This window comes from Vipera berus (assembly GCF_964194415.1).
Source record: "Vipera berus genome assembly, chromosome: 4".
NCBI lineage: Eukaryota > Metazoa > Chordata > Lepidosauria > Squamata > Viperidae > Vipera > Vipera berus.
In genome coordinates, this window is record NC_138206.1 from 9,007,426 (window position 1) to 9,030,447 (window position 23,022).

Consider the following 23,022-nt stretch of genomic DNA (forward strand, 5'->3'; position numbering starts at 1 on the left):
AGTCATCCTGGCCTAGATAGGGCCGCAACTGGCGCACCAGGCGAACCTGGGCGAAGGCCCCCCTAGTCAAATTAATTTTCATCTATATCTTTTCAAGCTGTTTTTATCTAAGAAGGGAGAGGACGAGGAGGAAGGTGAGAGTTCTCCTTAGTGACCATCTACAGACAGGGGAAGGATTCATCCGTCGCCTGATCCCTGATGTAGTATTTAAGGAAGACTGAAAACCCATCTTTATCAAATTAGGTATCATGAATAAAGCAGAACTTGCTGTCCCAGGAAAGAATCTGTACTTGTCTACAGCTCTATTTGTTTTGACAATGGCTAATTAAAAATGCAACTTAATCCATGGTTAGTTATCATGTTGAGAGAAAGTGGCTGGCCCAAAGTCACCCGACTGGCTCTTGCTTTCTAGCATGGTTGGAAACCTACACAACGCTTACTGGAAACAGATGTTCAAACAGTCAAGCTGAGGAACTTACAAAGGAGAAGTTCACCACAAATCTCTCTCTAAGGTCTTTTCCCAGGAGACCATCAACTCTGGGCAACTCTGCATCTCAACCCTTATGAAAAATGGGTACAACTTGCAAGCCTGAGGCCTTATTGATACCTGTGGCCAGCTGATAAGCCTATAATTTTAAGTTTGGTCGTGCTGTCTGCCTAGCGTGGTTCACCTTACGAGGCTCCACAATTACTTTGGAAGGGTGAAGGATTATATTATGTAACTCTTTTGGGGGGGATTAAAATGGGTAAAAGATGGGATACTAGGTGAAAGGGAATGTGCACATGGAAAGGTTGAAGATGGTTGCATCACAGGATGATGCTGGAACTCCAGCCTAAGGACTCAACATTTGGGCTCAATGGTGTACAAAGAGATCTATCTCTAAATGTATGGAACAGATTGAACTTTGCTTGCTTCAGTGGTTGGTTGGTTGAGTTGGTTAAGTTTGGTTGGGTTGATTGGTTGGTTGGGTTGATTGATTGGTTGGTTGAGTTGATTGGTTGGTTGGTTGGGTTGATTGGTTGGTTGGATGGTTGAGTTGGCTGGTTGGTTGGCTGGTTGGTTGATTGATTGATTGATTGGGTTGGCTGGCTGGTTGGTTTATTTATTTATTTATTTATTTTAATTCCATTTATATCCCGCCCTTCTCTGAAGACTCAGGGCGGCTTACAAGCTTAGCAGTTGGTTGGTTGGTTGAATTGTCCACAGGGATATTCATCTCTGGTTGCTGTTTCAGGATATATTCGTGAGAACAAACCTGTAAAAAAAATGGGGTTTCATTAGAATCATATTTCAGTCCTGGAAATAGCGCCATAATTCTTAAGTTAATACAAATTGCCACGATGTAAAAAATTATAAAAAATGTGTTATGAGGCAAACCCGAGACAGATGAATGCGATACTGAAACCCTCCTTTTGACTAGATGGTTGACAAACCCCATATTAAATTGTGCATATTAAATTGCACGTATCTTCAGTGAGCAAAAAGAATGGCCTAGTTCAAAACTCACTAGCGGTGCAATGCATGAATGCAACAGAAGTAGTCCTCGACTTACACTTAGTTGCTTAGCAACCATTCAAAGTTACAACAGATCTGAAAAAAAATCAGGATCCCAAGTTCCAACGGTCAACCTCCCCCACCCTCCACAGTTATACGACCAAACTTCGAGCGCTCAGCAATAAAGTTGCATTTATGGCAATTTAGGGTTTCCTGCCTGAGCAGGGGGTTGGACTAGATGACCTCCAAGGTCCCTTCCAACTTATTATTATTACTATTATTACTATTATTATTATTATTATTATTATTATTATTATTATTATTATTATTATTATTATTATTATTATCATCACAGGACTGCATTTTATGATAATTTCACTGAAAACTGGAACTTCTGTTTTTTGGCAAAAACTCATCTATACTAAACCACTGGATCACTTAAGGATTATGGGGTTCATTTTATGATCTCGGCATTCATTTAATGGCCACTGCAAAAAAAAGTCATAAAATCAAGGCAAGACAAGAAGCAATGGATGGAAATTAACCAAGGAGAGAAGCAACCGAGAACTAAGGAGAAACTTCCTGACAGTTAGAACAATTAACCAGTGGAACAACCTGCCTCCAGAAGCTGTGAATGCTCCAACACTGGAAGTTTTTAAGAAGAGACTGGACAGCCATTTGTCTGAAATGGTACAGGGCAGGGGTCCCCAATTCCCAGACAAGGGCCTATTTGAAATTGGGCTATGCGAATGGCTGGCTGGTGTGAGTGATAGGCCAATGGCCACTCGTGCATGTAGGCACCAGCCTGCGCTTTCGTAGCCAAGTTCCCCTCTACTCCCTCAACTAGGTCACCAAACCCCAAAAGGTTAAAGATTGCTGGTATAGGACAGGGGTAGGCAACCTTGGTTCTTTTATGACTCATGGACTTCAACTCCCAGAATTCCTCAGACAGCTATGCTATGCTATGCTGACTCAGGAATTCTGGGAGTTGAAGTCCATGAGTCATAAAAGAGTCGAGGTTGCCTATCCCTGGTATAGGGTCTTCTGTTTGAGCAGGGGGTTGGACTAGAACAGGGGTGTCAAAATGCCGGCCGGCGGGCCAGATGCGTCATGCCGAAACCACGCCCACAACATTGCCGGAAATGGAACAAAAAAAGTCGTGATACATCGCGACACGTCACATGACGTTGTGAGTTTGACACCCCTGGACTAGAAGACTTCCAAGATCCCTTCCAACTCTGTTATTCTGTTATTCAGGGCTTTTTTTCTCATAGGACGCTCAGAACGGAGTTCCGGCACCTTTTTTGGATGGAACCTTGTAGGGTAGGCAAGGCGGGTTTGTATGACATGTGTGAGTTCCGGCACCTTTTTCTTTTACAAAAAAAGCACTGCTGTTATTACATCACTAATATGACCACATTGGACAGGCTCCCTTATAGTCATATGTTTATTTTATTTTTATTTTTATTCCATTTACGGTATATCCCGCCCTTCTCCAAAGACTCAGGGCGGCTTACAAGCTTAGCAGTAGCCTTCATTCTATGTATATGCCTGCTTATTAGGGCTTTCACACACACCCCCCAAGCGGCATTATTACAAAGTCAGCTTAATTGCCCCCAACAATCTGGGTCCTCATTTTACCTACCTCGGAAGGATGGAAGGCTGAGTCAACCTTGAGCCTGGTGGGATGCGAACCTGCACTAATTGCAGGCAGCTGGTGTTACTTAAGGAGGCATTAGCCCACTGCTCCACCAAGGCTCTTATTGTGGACTATGTTGTTGTTGTTAGCTGCGAAGTCGTGTCCGACCCATCGCGACCCCATGGACAACGTTCCTCCAGGCCTTCCTGTCCTCTACCATCTTCTGGAGTCCCTTTAAGCTCAGGCCTACTGCTTCAGTGACTCCATCCAGCCACCTCATTCTCTGTCGGCCCCTTCTTCTCTTGCCCTCAACCTTTCCCGGCATTAGGCTCTTCTCCAGTGAGTGGACTATACCCTTATCTTAAGGTAGCTGTGTCTTTCCTCTCATTCTAACAGCCAGACTGGGAACCCCTTAAGGCCAAATGTTTTTATAACAAAGATGATGTGTAAAGGAGAAACTAAACTCTGCTGTTTGTGGTCAGCTCAAGCAAGGGCAAAGGCCAAATCTGAAAATCATTCTTTCAGCTCACGGTAGAGCTTAGTAATAAAGACAGACACCGTGAAGAGGCAAACTTCTTTGTGCCTCTATTTTTTTCTCCTTGGCAATTAGGTTAACGGGAAGCAAAACCTGAGGCTAGACCCGGTTTTGTAAATAAATTGATCCCTTCCAGAAAAAACTGCACTGTAGCCAATGAACTCAGCAACGAATTTGAGGATCCCTGGAGACCAAGAATTTGATTTACTCTGCCTCTGCATGAAAAAGGGCTTTTCAGATAAAAGTCTGGTTTTATTTTTTCTCCCTCCCTCCCCAAAGCAAGCAAATTTAAGATCCCTGGTGTAAATGGGAAATGGATGTACAGGTAGTCCTTGACTTAGGACCACAGCTGAGCCCCAAATTTCTTTTGTTGAGTGAGACATTTATTAAGAGCCTTGGTGGAGCAGTGGGCTAATGCCTCCTTAAGTAACACCAGCTGCCTGCAATTAGTGCAGGTTCGCGTCCCACCAGGCTCAAGGTTGACTCAGCCTTCCATCCTTCCGAGGTAGGTAAAATGAGGACCCAGATTGTTGGGGGCAATTAAGCTGACTTTGTAATAATGCCGCTTGGGGTGTGTGTGAAAGCCCTAATAAGCAGGCATATACATAGAATGAAGGCTACTGCTAAGCTTGTAAGCCGCCCTGAGTCTTCGGAGAAGGGCGGGATATAAATGGAATTAAAATAAATAAATAAAATAAATAAGTGAGTTTTGCCCCAACTGACAACTTTTCTTGCCTCAGTCGGCAAGTGAATCACTGCAGCTGATCAAGTTAGGAACTTGGTTGTTAAGTGAATCTGGCTTCCCCACTGACTTTTCCTTGTCAGAAGGTCGCAAAAGGAGATCACGTGACCTTGGGACACTGCGACCGTCACAAATATGAATCAGTTGCCAAGCTGTTCTGAACCAGCCTGCTACCGGCCTTGCAATAAGGCAAACCCCTGTTCAAACAGTAGAGACTGGAGAGCGTCTGAGGCTGCAAAGCGTCTGCCAAGATTTATTACACAAACAAGAAACAAAAACACTGGAACTTGAAACCTCAAACGGAAGGGTTGCTTTCAGCAACCAGCCCTTCCCCAAACACTCCTTTTATTTAGAGTTCAGGGCGTGGCCTCCCTGTGCCTCCTCCCGAGGAGTCCCACAGCCTTTCTCTGTTTGTTCCTGCTCGACTGCCTCCTGCGTCGGGCGTCCTTGAACAGGGCCAGCTGTGGGTCATCATCCTCCGCACTATCGGGCTTACGCAGCTGAGAAGAGGGCCCCGGCTGGGGGCTCTGCGAAGCCTCCAAGCCATCATCAACCAGTTCGTCTTCCACATTCTCCTCCTCCCCCTCATCTGAGTCATCCGAGACATCTGAGCCGGCTGCCGGACCCACAGGCTGGCCCTGAGTCACAACACAAGCATCCGAATTTTGATCACGTGATCATGGGGATGCTGCAAAGGTGGTAACTGTGAAAAACGATCATAAGTCACTTTCCTCAGTGCCGTTGTAACTTTGAACGGTCACTTAATGAATGAACGGTTGTAAGTCGAGGGCTACCTGTATTTATAAGGGGTCAGAATGTGTACCTTCATCTGGATTCACAAAACATGGTCAACCCTAAATCAAAGTTCATATAATTGCTGTGCTAACGCAGGTTTGCTCTCTTCACACAATATGCCATGGACAAATGACTAAACCAGGGGTGTCAAACTGCCAGCCCGTGGGCCGGATGCATCACGGCAAAACCGCACCCACCCAATTGGCGGCAATGGGAAAAAAGCTCTGATACATTGCGCGACGTCACATGACGTCGCGAGTTTGACATGTCTGGAGTAAACGATCGTGGTTCTGTGGGAGTGTATTGATTCATACAGCATGCAAAGATTATGCCGGACTAAATCACAGCAACTTTTAGGACAAATTAGCATATTGAACCAATCCAGACTTTGAGTTTCAGTCTCATGGTTTTGTGTTTTGGTGACTTCAACTAAGTCTTGAGCTAGGAGCGTGCAGCAGCAGCCAAAAATGCTAATACAATAACTGGGTTGTATAGAAACAGAGGCACAGAATCAAGATCACACGAAGTATTAGTACCACTTTATAAAACCCTAATGAGACCACACCTGGAATCCTGCAGCCAATTTTGGTCACCGTCTCACAAAAAAGATGTTGAGACCTTGGAAAAAGCTCAGAGAAGAGCAACGAAGATGATCCAAGGCCTGGAGACTAAAACATACGAAGAATGGCTGCAGGACATGGGTCTGGCTAGTCTAAAGAAAAGAAGAAATAGGGGAGACATGATAGCAGCGTCCCAGTATTTAAGAGGCTGCCACAACGAAGAGAGGGTCAAACTATTCTCCAAAGCACCAGAGGGAAGGACGAGAAACAATGGTTGGAAACTGATCAAAGAGAGAAGCAACCTGGAATTGAGGAGAAACTTCCTAACAGTGAGGACAATTAACCAGTGAAGTTGAAGTCCACCAGTCTTAAAAGTTGCCAAGCTTGGAGACCCCTGATTAAAAACTATCTGTAACACTTGACATTTTCACAGGAACACGTGGGTCACATCGCGTTACCGATGTTCTTCAGTATCAGCAGCTTTCTGTAGGAGGAGCTCCTCACTTACTGAGTGAAGAGGGGAAAGCTTCAAGAACTGAAATTTGCCAGCAATAGTCAGACTACGAGAATAAAGGTGAGAATTTTATTTTTATTTTTATGTTTTTTCAAAGCATCACGATCGCTGAGAAAACATGGGATCCTCCTTATAATCAGGAACAAAGCATCCATCCGTCAAATATCATCACAAAGCTTCACCTGTCGGGAAGTCCTAGCCCAAGCATCTTCGGGAGGCGGATGCATTCACACGGATTTCCTTGAAATCTGGTACCACAATCGACCCAAAGCTTTTTCCCGCAACGCTCAAACCTTTGATGCAATTAAGCAGAGCTTGGCAGTGCCGGGTTTCACACCTCGCAAGCAGCTGAAGGCAACCGTGAACTTAAATTATCACGATTTGCACTTCAACTCACCATCTTGCCCCATTTACCGTACAGCCCAGACTTGAGTTCAAGTCCTGCCTTAGCCATGAAAAGCAGGATGGGGTGACTTTGGGCCAGTCACTCTTCTCTCGGCCCAACCCACCTCACAAGGTTGTCGTTGCGGGGAAAATAGGAGGAGGAAGGCGTGCTGGATATGTTCGCTGCTTCCATAAAAATTATAAAGGTGGGATGCAAATAAGTAAATAAACAAGCTTTGGAATTATTTGGATAAACAAACTAATGTACCGGGGTCATTTCACTGCATAAAGGGAATACAGCTGCATAGAATAAGAGCCTCCAAAATCTTTATTTATTTGACAATTAACAATTACATACTTTCTTAGGGCACATTCAACTTTCTCCCCTTTTTTTGTTTAAGCCAGCTGTAAAATGTTTCTGTTGGTGTCAGAAGAAGTTTCCTAAACTAAGAGCCTGTGATGACCTTTGCAGTGATCTTCTTCCAAAGAAGACTCTGTTACAGGGAAACTTAGTTTAGCATCACGGTCAGAACCTAGCCTCATAAATTACCTAGATGTAGGAACAGAAGAAAGGCTGCATTAAATTTGCCGATAACCAAGCTGAGGGGGGAATTGCTAATGAAGACAGGCTCAAGATTCAAACCATCTCGATTATCTTAAACATTAGGCCCCCATCCATGAAAATGCTGTTTGCTGGTGAGAAATGTAAAATTCTACACTTAGGAGGGGGGGGGAATAAGATGCAAGACTGGTACAAGATAGGCGGTATGTGACTTAGCAGTAGTACGGTTGCTGGAATTGGGTATGTGTAGTTTAATGAAGAGAAGGACGAGGGGTGACATGATAGCAGTGATCCAATCTCTCAGGGGCTGCCACAAAGAAGAGGGAGTCAAGCTATTCTCCAAAGCACCCGAAGGCAGGACAAGAAGCAATGGATGGAAACTAGTCAAGGAGAGAAGCAACCTAGAACTAAGGAGAAACTTCCTGACAGTTAAAACAATTAATCAGTGGAACAACCTGCCTCCAGAAGTTGTGAATGCTCCAACACTGGAAGTTTTTAAGAAGAGACTGGACAGCCATTTGTCTGAAATGGTATAGGATTTCCTGCCTGAGCAGGGGGTTGGATTAGATGACCTCCAAGGTCCCTTCCAACTTTACTACTACTACTACTATATTATTATTATTATTATTATTATTATTATTATTATTATTATTATTATTATTATTATTATTATTATTATTATTATTATTATTATTATTATTATTATTATTATTATGGATCTGGGTGTCTTGGCAGACCAGAGATTTAGCATGAGCCAGGAATGGGCAGTAGCTGCAAAAAGGGCCAATACAGTTTGGGGACTGCATGAAGCAAAGTATGGGTAGTCCTCTGGTTACGACCACAACTGAGCCCAAAATTTTTGTTGTTAAGTGAAACATTTGTTAAGTGAATTTTTGCCCCGTTTTATGATCTTTCTTGCCACGGCTGTTAAGTGAATCACTGCAGTTCATAAGTGGGTAACACGGCTGTTAAGTGAATCCAGCTTCCCCATTGATCTTCAAAAGCATGCAAAAGGTTATCACGTGACCTTGGGAAAAACAGCAATGGTCATAAGCATGAACCAGCTGCCCAGCAGCATCTGAATTTTGATCACATGATCGCGAGGGGAGTGTAGCTACAAAAGGTCGGAAGTGTGAAAAATGCTCATGAGCCACTTTTTTCCAGTGCTGTTGCAACTCTGAATGGTCACTAAATGAATGGTTATAAGTTGAGGACTACCTGTGTAGCGGTAAGATTACCAGGAAGTGGTAGTACAGTTTATGGAACTGGGGCCAGTTCTGGTTCCCACAATTCAAAAAGGATCCTGAGAAATTAGAAAGGGCGGAGGGAAGACCAAACGGAGATGGCAAGGGGTCTGGAGGCTGAATCTGGTGAACAACAGTTAAAGCAGGGATCTTCAAACTTGGCCCTTTTATGACTTGTGGACTTCAACTCCCAGAATTCCTCAGCCACGCACGCCTGGCTGAGGAATTCTGGGAGTTGAAGTCCACAAGTCATGAAGGGGCCTTAGTTCCCCCATGCTGGCTCAGGAATTCTGGGAGTTAAAGTCCACAAGTCATGAAGGGGCCATAGTTCCCCATGCTGGCTGAGGAATTCTGGGAGTTGAAGTCCACAAGTCATGAAGGGGCCTTAGTTCCCCCATGCTGGCTCAGGAATTCTGGGAGTTAAAGTCCACAAGTCATGAAGGGGCCATAGTTCCTCCATGCTGGCTGAGGAATTCTGGGAGTTCAAGTCCACAAGTCCTAAAAGGGCCAAGTTTGAAGACCCCTGAGTTAAAGGAACTTGGTGTGTTTTGTCTAAAGAAGAGAATGCAGAAAGGGAGATGTGATACGGTGTTCCAGTATATGAAGGGATGTGACAGGGGAGGAGATCAGCAACAACCAAGGAGTGGGAGGTTTATAGCGAGGGATCCAACCTTAAAAGAAGAAGGAATTTTCCTACCGTGAGCTACATATTAAGCCAGGGGTGTCAAACTGCCGGCGTGCGGGCCGGATGCATCACACAGAAGCCGTGCTCATCCCACTTCCGGCAAGCTGGAAAAAGTCACGGTATGTCGCGACACATCACGTGAGATGGCGAGTTTAACACTCCTGCATTAAGCGATGGAAGTCTTAGGCACAGGTGTTCAAAACTTACGACCACAATTGGGATCAGAATTTTCCGTTGCTGAGCAAGGTTAAGTGAGCTTAAGGTCTCTTTCTGCCACCATTTTTCCCACGGTTGTTAAGAGTATCGCTGCAGTTGTTAACATGAATTAAGCAGTGGTTAAGTGGATCCATCTTCCCCCACTGAAGTTTCTCTTTGGAAGCCAGCTGGGAAGGTCACAAATGGTGACAGTGTAAACCTAGGATTCTGCAACTGTGTTAAATGCAGACCGGTTGCCAAGCACGCAAATTTTTATCACCGGACTATGGAGATGCTGCGTTGGTTAGGAGAACTGGTCTTAAGTCAACCTTTTCCCAGTGGTGTTGTAACTTTGAACGGTCGCTAAAAAAATGTTTATTAAGTCAGGGACTGCCTGTATTCGATCACTGGAAGTTTTTCAAGTAAAGATTGGTCAATTATTTGCCGGAATAATAAGATTCCTGCACCAGACAAAGGGATGGACTAGGGTTGATCTCCAAGGTCCCTTACAATCCTACCGTTCATGGATTTGGACTTTGCACCCAATTCCTGAATCTGATGCACAAACCCAGCCAACAATCCAGAAGATGGTTAGTCCTGCCACTATGTAAAGATCCAAAAGGCAGGGCCACGACTTGTTATTTGGCTGGCATGCATATTTGTTGTATGATAAGAAGGTAGATAATGTGTTTAAAGTGCATATTTTAAGACAGGCATTGTTGAGAGTTTGGAAGAAGTATAGACATAAGTTAGACTACAAGATGCCGTTGTGGGCAATCCCGAAACATGCAATAGAAAACATAAATGTTGGCTTCAAACATGATGTGACTACGTATAAGGAGATCTTAAGCTTGGAAAGGAACGTCTGGTGTTTGAAGCCGTACAATCTCTTGCGAGATGAGAAGATCGTTCAAACTTGGTTTCAATATGGTCAATTACATGCCAGGTGGAAAGAAGATCAGAAAATTGGTTTCTCAATGACTGATGAAAATTTGATAAAGCAAATTAGAAACCAGGGTCCAGCACATATCAAACGGATTTATCTTGCATTGAAGCAAATTAGAAACCAGGGTCCAGCACATATCAAACGGATTTATCTTGCATTGATAGATATTGACTCAGAAACAGAACTTGTTAAAGACTGTATGATAAAATGGGCCCAGAATATTCAAGAAGTTATTACAATGGACACGTGGGAAAAGATCTGGGTGAGGAACGTAAAATTTACGCAAGCCCAAAACCTAAGAGAGAACTTTTATAAAATGTTTTATAGATGGCATTTAGATCCTAAAAAGCTTGCAAGTATGTATCCGAATTATCAACCTAAATGCTGGAGGTGTGGTGGCGAAGATGCAACGTATTTTCATATATGGTGGACCTGCAAAAAGGTTAAGGCTTTTTGGATAAAATTTTGGTGGAATATGCAGAAGATCTTCAAGCAAAGGATAAAGTTTTGTCCGCAATTGTTTCTATTGGGTATAATTACAGATGCTACTGTTGTGGACATTAAGTTGATGTTGAACTTAATCACAGCGGCAAGACTCTTAATAGGTCAATATTGGAAGAAGGAGGAACTGCCGACTATAGAAGAATGGACTCTAAAAGTTTCGGACCTGGCGGAAATGGCAAAGATTTCGGCTTACTTGAAAGATCATTCGCAAGAACGTTATATTATGGAGTGGAAAAAGTGGATTGATTATATCCAGAACAAATATGGGACTAAAAAGTTTCATTTAGCATTTGAATAAGTTTTCTTTTCTTTTTTTTTCTTTTTATATGTAATATTAGTACTGCTTGTAGTCATTTCATATGAGCTAGAGTGTGATAGAATTAGTAGTTTATTGTTGTTAGCATATGGATGTTTATGATTGTTCTTTGTTTTTATACCTTGTATTTAGCTCTGGGAAGTCGGGGGGGGGGGAGGGGGGAATGGGGGGAGGGATAGGGAGGGTTAGGTAGGGGTGGGTGGAGGGAGGGGGGATTGTTAAAGATAAAATGTACTGTAAAACTTTTCAATAAAAAAAAAGATCCAAAAGGCAAAGGTTAAAAAAAGGACAGAAAAAAGTGGTCTGCTTGTAAGTGGGTTACTGTTTCTAAATGGTTTGCAATTGATACAATGAACCTGGCAACTTCAGAGGAACCACAAAGTTCTAGTATCAAAGTCTGAAAGCACTCAAATACTGGAGCAACTATTTGGACACACTATCCTTGTACCTTCTGGCATCATTCACACAACACATTTAACCTGGCTACCTCATTAACCTATTCTCTGGGTTGGTACAATAATTCAAACTCAAGCTAACCACACCAGTTGACTTTGTGGAATACACTAAATCAGGAGTCCTCAACCTTGGCAACTTTAAGACTTGTGGACTTCAACTCCCAGCAAAGCTGGCTGAGGAATTCTGGGAGTTGAAGTCCACAAGTCTTAAAGTTGCCAAGGTTGAGGACCGCCCCCCTCACACTAAATCACTTTTAAAAAAAAAAATCTAATCAAGGCTTACAAGCTTAGCATGTTAAAACAAATGCACCTGCTAAATTTTACCTGGCCTGGATAAGCATGTTTATGAATATAGCTAGAGAATTATTATTTTTTTGCCTTCACGCCTGGCCTGTCCACCTGAAAACCTTGACTTTTTCCTAGGTCTGATAATGTTATACAGATAGTCCTCGACTTATAACCGTAACTGAGCACAAAATTGCTAAACGGGACGGTTCTTAAGTGAGTTTTGCCCTATTTTATGACCTTTCTTGCCACTGTTGTTAAGTGAATCACTGCAATTGTTAAGCTAGCAACACGATTGTTAAGTGAGTCTGGCTTCCCCATTGGCTTTGCTTGTTCAGAAGGTCGCAAAAAAGGGGATCACATGATCCCTGGACACGGCAACCGTCGTAAATATGAGTCAGTTGACAAGTGTCTGAACTTGGACCACGTGACCATGGGGATGCCGCAAATGGTCCTAAGTGTGAAAAATACACATAAATTACTTTTTTCAACGATGCTGTAATTTTGAATGGCCACTAAACAAACTGTTATAAGTCAAGGACTTCCTGTACAATAACTACAGTGCCCGAATCCTAGGCAGAACTGTAATTAAGTCCTGCTTAGCATTTCTATCATTGGGTACTTCTTATTATCCTTGGATTGCGCTGTAGCTAGTTTAAAGGTAAAGGTAAAGGAAAAGGTTCCCCCGCACACGCGTGCTAGTCATTTCCGACTCTAGGGGCCGGTGCTCATCTCCGTTTCAAAGCCGAAGAGCCAGCGCTTGTCCGAGGACGTCTCCGTGGTCATGTGGCCGGCATGACTAGACGCCAAAGGCTCACGGAACACTGTTACCTTCCCACCGGAGTGATCCCTATTTTTCTACTTGCATTTTTTTTTACGTGTTTTCGAACTGCTAGGTTGGCAGAAGCTGGGATGAGTAACAGGAGCTCACGCTGCTACCCGGCACTCAGGATTCGACCCGCCAACTGCCTAAAGATGGCATGGGTCCGGAGTACCTCTGGGATCACCTGCTGCCGGCGTCAACTTCCCTCCGCCCTGTGCGTTCCCACAGAGAGGGCCTCCTCAGGGTGCCACCGGTCAGAGAATGTCGGCCAGTGGCCCCCAGGGGGAGATCCTTCTCTGTGGGCGCCCCGGCTTTATGGAATCAGCTGCCGGTTGAGCTCCGGATGGCACCTGACCTTCGCTCCTTCCGACGCGGCCTGAAGACCTACCTATTTGAGCAAGCCGGCCTGGCCTGATGGGGGATGTGCTGGGGTTTTTATTGGGGATTTTTATTATTCTACTGTTTTTAGCTCGGGCTCTTATTTAATTCTTTTTTAATTTTTGTATTCTGTATTTTTATGTGCCCTGTTCACCGCCCTGAGTCCCTCGGGAGAAGGGCGGTATATAAATATAAAAAGATAAAGATAAAGATACGGTAGTGGCCTCCCATTTCCTGCATGCATAGAAAGAGAAACCACACAGAGTTTTCTTGGGGGTACTTTAATTTCAATTTTTCCATTGCGAAGGGGGATGGATGCAAGGGGCTCTTAGTTCCTTCACTCCGTCTCTCAGAATCTGAAATAGCAGCAGAAGGAATCCCCATGGCAGAATTGCTAGAGAAATTGATATGCGAGGATTTGAGAAAGGATTCTTGCAAAAAAAAAAACTTGTTTCTCTATTTATTTTATTTGTATCCTGCCATTGTTATTTTTATAAATAATTCCAGGGGACAAACATATCTAATATTCCTTTCTCCTCCTCATTTCCCCCACTACAACAACCCTGTGAGGTGAGTTAGCCTAAGACAGGGGTCCTCAAACTTGGCCCTTTCATGACTTGTGAAGTTCAACTCCCGGAATTCCTCAGCCAGTGCGCCTGGCTGAGGAATTCTGGGAGTTGAAGTCCACGAGTCATGAAAGGGCCAAGTTTGAAGACCCTGGCCTAAGAGATAGTGATTGGTCCAAAGTCACCCAGCCAGCTTTCATGTCTAAGGCAGGAATAGAACTCACAGTCTCCTAGTGATTGGCCCAAAGTCACCCAAGCTGGCTTTCATGCCTAAAATCTTATTGGTTTTTAGCCCGGTGCAGTTTTCTTAGCATTCATTTTCCAATGTATTGATGTATAGTCAAGGACCAAATAACATGCACAGTTCTAAAAAGTAAACTATGAAATGGTTGAAATTAAAATTCTGCACGCCGTATTGTTTGACATCACAAAACTATTCAGTTCTGTGTGCTAAATTGCAGCGGTGATTGGATAAAATGTGCCTCTTCTCCTAAAGACTGTCATTGATTTATCTACTTAAAGATTAAGGAACCAGCCCTTGTGGCAGATAGTTGGTAAATGTGTAATTAAACCCTTGCAGCAGACAGAATAAATAAGGACACTGGAAAAGGACATGGCTGACTAATTCAACTTCCAAAGTGAGCAGAGATAGAGGTATTCTTGCAGGGACATGCCATTGAATCGAATCAAATCAAATTGAATCAAATAGAATAGAATAGCAAATAGAGAATGGAATGGAGTGGAGTGGAGTGGAGTGGAGTGGAGTGGAGTGGAGTGGAGTGGAATGGAATAGAATAGAATAGAATAGAATAGAATAGAATAGAATAGAATAGAATAGAATAGAATAGAATAGAATAGAATAGAATAGAATAGAATAGAATAGAAGTGGAGTGGAGTGGAGTGGAGTGGAGTGGAGTGGAGTGGAATGGAATGGAATAGAATAGAATAGAATAGAATAGAATAGAATAGAATAGAATAGAATAGAATAGAATAGAATAGAATAGAATAGAATAGAATAGAATAGAATAGAATAGAATAGAATAGAATAGAGAGTGGAGTGGAGTGGAGTGGAGTGGAGTGGAGTGGAGTGGAATGGAATGGAATAGAATAGAATAGAATAGAATAGAATAGAATAGAATAGAATAGAATAGAATAGAATAGAATAGAATAGAATAGAATAGAATAGAATAGAATAGAATAGAATAGAATAGAATAGAATAGAATAGAATAGAATAGAATAGAATAGAATAGAATAGAATAGAATAGAATAGCAAATACAGAGTGGAGTGGAGTGGAGTGGAGTGGGGTGGAGTGGAATGGAATGGAATGGAATAGAATAGAACAGAACAGAACAGAACAGAGAGTGGAGTGGAGTGGAGTGGAGTGGAGTGGAGTGGAGTGGAGTGGAGTGGAATGGAATGGAATGGAATGGAATAGAATAGAATAGAATAGAATAGAATAGAATAGAATAATAGAATAGAATAGAATAGAATAGAATAGAATAGAATAGAATAGAATAGAATAGAATAGAATAGAATAGAATAGAATAGAATAGAATAGAATAGAATAGAGAGTGGAGTGGAGTGGAGTGGAGTGGAGTGGAGTGGAGTGGAGTGGAGTGGAGTGGAATGGAATGGAATGGAATGGAATGGAATAGAATAGAATAGAATAGAATAGAATAGAATAGAATAGAATAGAATAGAATAGAATAGAATAGAATAGAATAGAATAGAATAGAATAGAATAGCAAATAGAGAATGGAATGGAATGGAATGGAGCAGAGCAGAGCAGAATAGAATAGAACTGGAAGCGACCTTGGAGGTCTGATGAAAGGAACATATTGATCCTTTGAATTGGGCAAAGATGTCACCAAGATAGGAGGCCACTAGCAAGGATCTTCCAAATATGCACCAGAAGGCAAGACAAGAAGCAACGGATGGAAACTAACCAAAGTGAGACAGCAAACTAGGAATAAGGAGAAATTGCAAACAATCAACCAGCGCAACAGCTTGTTTTCCAAAGTTGTGGGTGCTCCATCACTGGAGGCTTTTAAGAAGAGACTGGACAGCCACTTGTCTGAAATGGTATGGGGTCTCCCGCTTGAGCAGGGGGTTGGACTAGAACAGGGGTCTGCAACCTTGACAACTTTAAGACTTGTGGACTTCAATTCCCAGAATTCCTCAGCCAGCATAGCTGAAGTCCACAAGTCTTAAAATTGTCAAAGTTGCAGACCCCTAAACCAGTAGACCCCCAAGGTCCCTTCCAAATCTGATGTTCTACGCTTGAAGTATAAAAATGTGGAGCTTAGCTCTCTCTGCGATTTAGACTGCTGTGTTTGAGCTCTTTTTTTCCCCATGTGAGGATGTGACGCTGGGATGAGAAAAAGGATTCCAATCACAGACCCCTTCGTCATTCTGACAGAAGCTAATTCTAGATCCAAGGCACAAACTATCTTTCTTAAAGCACGAGAGTGGTGACTCAGGCACTATTCGATGCCAGTTGCGAATCCTGTTTTAATCATATTTTACTAGTTGTGGATTCCCATCGGGACTTGCCATGCTTATAACTGTAGTGAGTTTCCAACTTGGCACAGCAATTGCAACTTACCATTTATCCAGTTATATGAATGTGACGTTTATATTACAGGCAGTCTTCAACTTAACAGCCATTTGTCTCAAAGGCGCTTTTCAAAAGACTTTCTTGTTTGTTTTTTTTCCTTGAAAACATTTTGCTTCCATCCAAAAAGCTTCTTAAAGATCCGAAACATCGATGAAGATGTTGAAGAGCACTGGGCCCAGAACAGAGCCCTGGGGCACCCCTACTACACACTTCCCTCCATGTAGATGCGGTTCCATTGAGGACTACACGCTGAGTACGGCCGGTCAGCCAGCTACGAATCCATCTGGTGGTGATGCTGCCTAACCCACATTTTTCTATCTTATCAAGTAGTAGGTTGTGGTCTACTTTATCCAACGCCTTACTGAAGTCCAAGTAAATTATATCCACAGCATTCCTCTGGTCCACTAATTTTGTCACTTGGTCAAAGAATGCAATAAGATTTGTCTGGCACGATCTCTTTTTGACAAACCCATGTTGGCTTTTAGTAATCGCCTTCTTTGCCTCTAGGTGCTCGCTGATTTCGTTGTTTGATTATCTTTTCCAGAATCTTCCCAGCATTTCCCAACATTTCATAACTGGCACGTATTGGTCCCAGAGCAGGATGTGATACAGTTAGTCCTCGACTTACGACCACAATTGAGCCCCAAATTTATATTGCTAAGTTGAAATGTCGGTTAAGTGAGCTCGCCCCGTTTTATGACCTTTCTTGACACAGTTGTTAACTGAATCACCGCAGTTGCTAAGTTAGTGACATGGTTGTTAAGTAAATCCGGCTTCCCCACTCACTTTGCTTGTCAGAAGGTCACAAAAGCTGATCACATGACCCCGGGACACCGCAACCGTCATAAATATGAGCCAGTGGCCAAGTGTCTGAATTTTGATCAGGTGACCATAGGAAGGCTACAATGGTCGTTAAGTGTGAACAACAGTCGTAAGTCATTTTTTTTCCAGTGTTGTTGAATCTTTGGACAGTCACTAAATGAACGGTTGTAAGTCGAGGACCTCCTGTACTGCTGAGGACAAGTTGTCCAAGAACATGCATGCACAGGCACAAACGCACACACGCGCACGCACACACACACACACCCTCCTCACTAAATTCTGAAATTGGGCTTGCCGCTAAAGACTTGCTAGTTATTGTTCACTAATTTTCCAGGCTACTCTATGTGAAATATTTAGAAATATTTCGTTCCACATTGGGGATATCCCCTCCTGGAAATATCTCAGTGCTGTACAACCATTCCGTAAGTATTTCAAATCAAAGCAGACCCGTTTCAAGGGGATCGCCACCCATTTCAAATGCAAAACTACTTCAGAAAGCTTTCAGAACAGTCACCAAAGCGTCAGAGCACTCCTTGAGGTCAGTGTAACCTCTTCTGAGCTCTAACCTGGATTTATTTTGTTTTAAATGTTTTACACACCATTGAGATCCGCAACTTTACATCGATCCTTGTCTTTCTGTTGTAACTTTTAAGAAGCAACGTAACTGCTTACTTACACACAATTGTCTATGGCAGGTGTAGGCAACCTTGGCTCTTTTATGACTCGTGGACTTCAACTCCCAGAATTCCTGAGCCAACATGGCTCAGCTTGGAAACCTCTCCCTTTCCCCTCAACATGGCTGGCTCAGGAAATCTGGGAGTTGAAGTCCACAAGTCATGAAGGGGCCATAGTTCCTCCATGCTGCCTCAGGGATTCTGGGAGTTGAAGTCCACGAGTCATGAAGGGGGCCAAAGTTTCCCCAATGCTGGCTTAGGAATTCTGGGAGTTGAAGTCCACGAGTCATGAAGGGGGCCAAAGTTTCCCCCATGCTGGCTCAGGAATTCTGGGAGTTGAAGTCCACGAGTCATGAAGGGGGCCAAAGTTTCCCCAGTGCTGGCTTAGGAATTCTGGGAGTTGAAGTCCACGAGTCGTGAAGGGAGCCAAAGTTTCCCCAATGCTGGCTCAGGAATTCTGGGAGTTGAAGTCCACGAGTCATGAAGAGAGCCAAAGTTTCCCCCATGCTGGCTCAGGAATTCTGGGAGTTGAAGTCCACGAGTCGTAAAAGAGCCAAGGTTGCCTACCCCTGGTCTGTGGGATACATTGTGCACAAATTGTGGGGGGGGGGTGTGTGGATGTATTGTATTGTATTTTGGTAAAGCAAAATACAACAAAGCGCAAAGTAAGGCTCATTGTGAAAATAAATAGGCCCAAAAAATGGGAGCACCCTGTCCTTCGGGAGCCAAGCTGGACCAAAGTACAGGGGCCACCCCAAAACAGAAACTTACCTGAACCTCTTTCTTCTTACTCTCATGGGGTGATAGGGATGCTCATCACCCCTTTCTTGGGAGTACCCAAGACAGTCTGAAGCACACCAGGAAATATGGTATAGATAGTCCTCACTCAGCAAGCCTTCAAAGTCATGTGGGGCATTAATGGGGCACTTATAATGTCTCCTCTTAGTGGCGACCGTCACAGTGTCCTCACAGGCTCAAGTGTGGCTGTAAGTTGAGGACTACGTGCAATTCATTCTAATTCAATTTAAATCATTATTTTTGGTTATGATCCCACATGGCTAGCTGTGGATCTCCAAACAGCTATGCACCAGAAGATGAGAGGGCAGAATTTAGCTAATTTTCAGCAGAGGATTCAAGAATAAAAAATGCCTACCTTACAGCCTGCGTTATCTATCCTTAAGCCTATGCGGAATGCCTATGCAGGGGGGAAGGAAGAAAATCGCTCATCGTGACCTTATTAACAAAAAATCTAACGAATCCTTCTGAAATGCATAAATTACAAGCATGCTTTTTTTAAAAAAAAAACTACTTATACCTTTTAATGTTGATCCTGAAGTCACAGTTGCCAAGATGACAGCCTTTTCCCTTCGCTATCCTAAGATCTGAGTGACCCAACTAATTTGCACTCCATTCCTTTTCTTCTGCTTCTCATTTTCATGAAACTGGGGAAGAAAAAGATATCAGAATTAAAGCTTGCCTCACCCAGTTTAAGAATCACAGAGTATCTTACTTAAAAATCCTTTTTTTAAAAAAAACATCCATATTGTATGAACTTTTGAGTCTCAATTGAAATAAATCTGATCCACTTTTGATGTATAAAGTATCTTTCTTGAAAGCATCTCAAGTTGTGTTGTTATATCTTTTGAAAGTCAGTAAAGACATTGTATAGCCAAATTGGGACTTTAGACCTGCTTATAGTGTAATTCAGGGGACGCGGTAGCTCAGTGGGTTAGGACGCTGAGCCTGTCGATCAGAAGGTCGGCAGTTTGGCGGGTCGAATCCCGAGTGCCGCGTAACAGAGTGAGCACCTGTTACTCATCCCAGCTTCTGCCAACCTAGCAGTTCGAAAGCATGTAAAAATGCAAGTAGAAAAATAGGGACCACTACGGTGGGAAGGTAACAGCGTTCCATGCGCCTTTGGCGTCTAGTCATGCCGGCCACATGACCACGGAGACGTCCTCAGACAAGTGCTGGCTCTTCGGCTTTGAAACGGAGATGAGCACCGGCCCCTAGAGTTGGAAACGACTAGCACGCATGTGCGGGGGAACCTTTACCTTTACCTTTATTCTGCTCTTTATAGTGTTGACACATGCAGGTCATGAGTTACACCACATCACAAGGCAGAAACATAATTTATCTCTGCTGAGATCTTTGGCAATTGCTTAATATGTCTGGGCTGGGAAATTAGCTCTGGTGTGTATGTGTGCAACTGAATATTTTCATAGTGGGCTTCCACAGAAAGAGAAACGGGACACTTACCAGATATCTGGCTGAGAAGATGGAAGGACATCCATGCTGGTTGAACCAGACCAGACGAGCCACATCCCCAGGCTTGCAGAGATTCTATGTAGAAAATGTTGCTCGGAGAAATTCAAGCGTGTTTGTTTTTCCCTCTGCAGGAACTGTGGAAATTGTATTAACTCGCACAATGTCACTAAGGCGTCTAGGAATGTATTTCCAAAACCCGTCCCACTGGAAGCTATTTATTAAAGCATCTATATGCCTCGCTCGCTATTTTAATTTCTAATGTGTGCCGTAGTCGTACCTCAAGCCAATTACTTTTACAATGTTGTCCTTTAGTGTCAGGCAGCACTCTTGGTTTGAGAGATTGTGGTGGGCAAGGAAAATTCAAAAGTTGGTCAGTTTCATTCACAAAGGGCAATTCAGCCTGGAGGGGATGATCATTGAGAAAGTGCATTTTAAAGAGACCATCCCCCACCCCCCTCTCAACTCAGAAGAAATGAGGTTAGGAAATTTCTGTTCCAATTTTTAAGGTGCTATATGTATTGAAATCTGCATGTCTTTGCTCTCTTGGTCTCGCCAATTATGTGGGGTTTAACATTTAGCTTTATTACTGTTTCATTTTCCCCCTCTTGCTTCCAAAATAGAAGCGAAACTTCCATTTTTGTGGACCTTGACACAATGGATTGTACATGCTGTACGATCAACTTTTCATTGTCGGAGTGATGACATCATAACCCAACTGATTATGTCATGATGCAAATAACAGGCAGGTTGTGTCCATTTAGGCCAGTTGACTTAAGTGTCGGATAAAGGAACTGAGCGCCAAAGAATTGAGGCCTTTGAACTCTGGTGCTGGAGAAGACTCCTGCGAGTCCCTTGGACTGCAAGGTGATCAAACCGGTCAGTCCTAGAGGAGATCAACCCTGACTGCTCTTTAGAAGGCCAGATCCTGAAGCTAAAACTCAAATACTTTGGCCACCTAATGAGAAGGAAGGACTCACTGGAGAAGAGCCTAATGCTGGGAAAGATCGAGGGCAAGAGAAGAACGGGACGACAGAGAATGAGGTGGCTGGATGGAGTCACTGAAGCAGTAGGCGTGAACTTAGATGGACTCCAGAAGATGGTAGAGGACAGGAAAGGCCTGGAGGAACGTTGTCCATGGGGTCGCGATGGGTCGGACACGACTTCGCAACTAACAACAACAACAAAGGAACTGATATGCTACCTTTGTGATAATTACACTATCAAGCCAAGTACAAAACTTGCTAGGATGTCATGCTTCCACATTTAACAGACATTCATGAATAACCGACACCCGATCCCCACCACCAGTTTCACCAGGGTCAGCTCTGGAGTCTGTGTGTGTCTATTAAATCAAGGTCCTGCTTACTTAGATCAAGGCCACATCCTAACAACACACACACGCATATACATACGCAGAGACCTGTGAAGACACCTTAGAGTTTCGCTGCATAGTGAAACTATAAACAAAATAATATAGACCAAACTGCAAAAAAAAAAACACCCTAAAGCTGAAACTAACAACACTTTGCCTATTGTGCAAAAATGAGCTAGTAGGTCCTTAATTGATGGATTCATCATGTTTATTTATTATTTCTTAAAACAAATGTTATAGAGCTGCCCAACTCACAACACAGTGACCCCAGGCGGTTTACAAAATTAAAATCTGCAGTACAAAATCCACAACCCCCTCCACCCCCTGCGACGGCCACAAACGCAATCACACCAACCACCTGGTCAGCTCTACAACCTGGAGTAGTAGAGTTACAGACAGGATGTAACCATATATAGAATTAAAAGCCATGTCTCCATTAACCCAGACCTGGCCGAGTCTGACCCTTAAATGATATCAACAAGAGGATTTATTTTTAAATCACTGCCCTGTTCCATCTTTGACAGAGAACAAAAGTAAAACTAGTGTGGTAAGCCTCACAAACTTTACACAGCTAGAAATGTATCGGTGGCAGGATGTCAAAGCAACAGGTGCCAAGCCACAAAAAAAAAGACTTTTAGTGACATTAACCCTGTTTTCCACTGTACTCTAAAGGCTGCCAAAAATAAATCAGAAATTAAAATGTGGTTATCTTGAATGACATCCAATTGCTCTTTAAAGATCCCCCTTGTATACGATAGATAAAATCAATTAATCAATAACAGACACGGGCAAAACAGGGAGGGAGAAAGGAAAACATCTCGCTTACATGATGTAGTAAGATGATGTGTTGTGGGAGATTTTATCTTCAGAAAAGAAAGAAGGCCAAATTGTAAACTCTTTCATTACTAAAGTATGCATACAGGTAGTCCTCGACTTACGACCATAATTGAGCCCCAAATTTCATTGCTAAGCAAGACAGTCGTTAAGCGACTTTTGCCCCATTTTACAACCATTTGTGCCACAGTTGTTAAGTGAATCACTGCAGCTGTTAGGTTAGTTGTAAAGGAATCTAGCTCCCCCATTGACTTTGCTTGTCAGAAGGACACAAAAGGGCATCACGTGAATCTGGGACGCTCCGACCGTCATGAATACATGCCAGCTGCCAAACATTCAAATTTTGATCACGTGACCATGGGGATGCTGCAAGTGTGAAAAACAGTCATAAGTCACTTCTTTCTGTGCCCTTGCAACTTTGAACAGTCACTAAGCAAATGGTTGCAAGTTGAGGACTACCTGTAAATTATGTTTTGGTTCCAATGCCAAAATATCTCTCCTTCCCAAAATACAGCATCTCCTTTCACAGCTTAAAACTAGGCATGGTCAAAAGTTGCATTCCAGACGCAGAACATTCTGGGAAATTCCAGAATGTTCCGTTCTCCTCAGGAACCAGAGTGCGCTCTCACGTATTGAGACAACCACAAACCTATTGCTTTCTGGAAGATACACATCTGCATTGACGTAGCCTGCAGGGAAAAAAAAAAAAACAACCCAAAATCCCTGAATGTTCCTGACTTCACCGGAAGCTCCATTTCTGGAAAAGAACATTTTGCATATATTCCTTTTGAAAACAGCTGGGTATAAAAT

At 43.1% G+C, this 23,022-nt stretch overlaps 1 protein-coding gene and 1 long non-coding RNA gene across 2 annotated transcripts in view; both read right to left on the reverse strand.

Moving 5' to 3' along the window:
- DLG2 (discs large MAGUK scaffold protein 2) overlaps window positions 1-23,022 on the reverse strand; it is a gene marked incomplete at both ends in the record, with an annotated part of 1,167,883 nt that overhangs the window by 1,105,183 nt on the left and 39,678 nt on the right. The gene's annotated exons all lie outside the window — the stretch shown is intronic.
- Window positions 1,196-20,165, reverse strand: LOC308668193. Its single transcript, XR_014026455.1, has 3 exons — window positions 19,998-20,165; window positions 19,054-19,180; window positions 1,196-1,256 (listed from the first exon to the last, which is right to left on the reverse strand). It is a non-coding gene; the product is annotated as an uncharacterized lncRNA (long non-coding RNA).